This window comes from Haliotis asinina, chromosome 1 (genome assembly GCF_037392515.1).
Source record: "Haliotis asinina isolate JCU_RB_2024 chromosome 1, JCU_Hal_asi_v2, whole genome shotgun sequence".
NCBI lineage: Eukaryota > Metazoa > Mollusca > Gastropoda > Lepetellida > Haliotidae > Haliotis > Haliotis asinina.
Genome location: NC_090280.1, coordinates 82,467,558 through 82,470,611, shown reverse-complemented (window position 1 = coordinate 82,470,611; position 3,054 = coordinate 82,467,558).

Below are 3,054 nucleotides of genomic sequence, written 5' to 3'. Positions count from 1 at the left end.
ATGTAATCCATGACACACGTGGCAATACACTTTCATGCATCTACACCTACAACAACAAATCAATTGTATTCTCTAGATTCTGAAATTAAGCGGTGAATCAAGGCTCATTTTTTAATATTACAGGAGACATCAGCTCAATCAGCTTGTTGTTTGCACAGGCCACGTAACTGTTCAACCTCGTTATAATGCCACCCTGGATAAAGTGCCACATTTTAGTGGACAAACGGTGGCACTATAACCATATATAGTCTATGTATGGCACAGTGCTTGGATATGTAAACAATCGTCTCCATATAGAGAGAGAGCAAAGACGTTTCATTAGCTGTAGTTATGTGGGTTTGGCCATTTCATATCTTTGGATGCATCCCACCAGTACCTATATCATACTAAATTGAAAAAATACGTATCCTTTATCTGTTCTCTTTATCCGATGTTACCTGCCATCACTATTAGCATCCGTTAGGGCGCACCTGTATTGGATGAACATCATACAATGCAATACTGAGCTTGATTGACATTGAGATTGGCTTATCTTGTGTAAGGGTGTGGTGCTGGCTGGCAAGACAATAAGATAATTGGATCGAGTCTGGGGTTAGATAAAACTGTGAATCAAGGGAGACAACACAAGGAACAATTTGACACCTTAGAGCCATGGCGCAACCATGCCCATTTCACGCTGGCGTGTTAATTTCATATAAACAATGCTAGTAATTATTCAACTTACAGATAACAAAGTGTCAGATGGTTTCAGCCAGCAGATCGTGATATTTTAGTTTGTGTGATGAGTTGTTTCTGTGGTTCATGAACTTCAAAACTTTTACAGGCAACGCCAAACTGTCATCATCTCGGCAGTAATGTCAAATGGTGCACGGAGCAACAAATCATAATTCGTTTTTGAAATAAGACATGTTTTGAAATAAAACTATTTCCCTGAAAGAGAGTAGTATATCATCTGTGGCATATCAGATGTTGATGACATCTTTAGTAGGATATGCGCATATAAAAATGATAACGAGAGGTAATTTGTACATAAAAGCTTAATTTCCGTATTTCAATGTGCATTTTAACCTGTTTTTCCACGCCGCTGAGCGATGTGATTTATGAAATCTACCGCTCAAAATGTGTGGGCGTGTTTCAGTTACTTGGAATATCACATTTTAAGATCCGTAAATTTTTATTAGGGCGTCGAATGCTGCATTTTGCAACGATTACGGTATGACTAATTGCCATTATATCTTGACAACACAATGACATGCATTATCTAGAGTCGATACCAGCGGCAGCATACCAGTGGTCTGTGCAGAATACTCGGATCTTGTTGGTTTGTCGTTTAACAACGCCCTCAGCCTAAGGATACGATGACCAGCAACTGTGTCAACCAGGTCAGTGAGTGTCCACCAAATTCCGTTCTTACAAGTATAGGTTGCTGAAGGTCAATCTAACCCTGGTTTTGATGGGTCCACGGAGTCAGAATTTGGATCACTTGTATCCTAAATAATTACCTGCGAACTGGATTCGATATTATGGCATAACAGTTTTGCGTCCCTTAGTTCCTAGGATCCGCTCACTGTTGTATTTCAGGTTTGTTCTGTTTATTATCCTTAGTTTATAGACTATAACCAAGACTCACAGATTTCACAGAGGCAATGTTGGCTTGTCACAACGTTGTCACAAAATTATGCTTGCGTTGCTTCAACGCGATTCTGTGGACACCTATGTACGCTGTCACAACATTGTGGCCTGACGTTGATACGTCATTTTTACGTTGCCAAAGGGTTAAAGCTACGTGATGCTAACGTAATAATGCAACGTAAGTAGTTGAATAGTTGTCCCAGCAGTGAACAGCACATAAGAAAAAAAGGCAGATGTTCACTTCAGTTATTATGCGTCAGTTTGCATGTTGTGGTACTCGTGTTGTCTGATGTTGAAGGACCTGTGAAGGTCCCGGGGTAGAATAGGCCTTCAGCAACCCATGCTTGCCCTAAAAGGTGACTATGCTTGTCGTAAGAGGCGACTAACGGGATCGGGTGGTCAGACTAGCTGACTTGGTTGACACATGTCATTGGTTCCCCATTGCGCAGATCGATGCTCATGTTGTTGATCACTGGATTGTCTGGTCCAGACTCGATTATTTACAGACCGTCGCCATATAGCTGGAATATTGCTAAGTGCGACGTAAAACTAAACTCACTCACTCACTCACTGATGTTGAAGCTGAATAGAGAAGATAGAATCTCAGAGTGAAACGTTTTACAGAGAACTCTATCGTGAGTTATAAGAAACTTTGTCATAACGTCATGAGGAGCCAAAAATAGATTTTCAACGTTGTCACGTTGTGACGTAACGTAAAATACGTAATACAAACATTGTGACAACGTTGTGTCATGACGTTACCACTCTATAATTCATCAACGTTGCGTAAATGTTGTGTGTTAGCTGGAACACGCTGTAATGCTTGTGATGCTGTGAGATCACACTAGGAATTCCAGCATATCACCGCATTAACAATTACACCGATTGCTTTATTAAGTTTCACATAATTTATGTGAATTTATAATCACTAGACACTAGTTACGGTTTCTTTTAGTTGACAATACGTGGTCCAATATCGTTCAGTTAAACTCAAGCTGAAACTATTGCTCCCACCTTGATATTACTGGACAATTGCTAAAGGCGGCACAAAACTTAAGTGACTCACTTACACTCTTTGAGTTCAGATATTTTCTTTTCGTTTGACTCTGACAAATGTGTTTAAAATGAAATTTAAGTTATTGTTTTTTCAGAAGATCAATTTAATTGTGTCCAGGCACTTTAAATCATCCGTCTCATTTTGTTTTCCTCATGACCATTTCAATTACATTTATCAGTGACAAGAACGGTAATGAATGTTTACGCAGTGCAGTCAGAACTCAAGGTACCTTCGACAATAAACTTCACCCGTAGAGCTCCCAACAACATTCAGCTAACTAAAACTTCATATCATGTGACTTTGTCTGTGTCACGTGATACAAAAATAGACGCATTCCTGCATGATTGACGTCCGTGAATGACCCG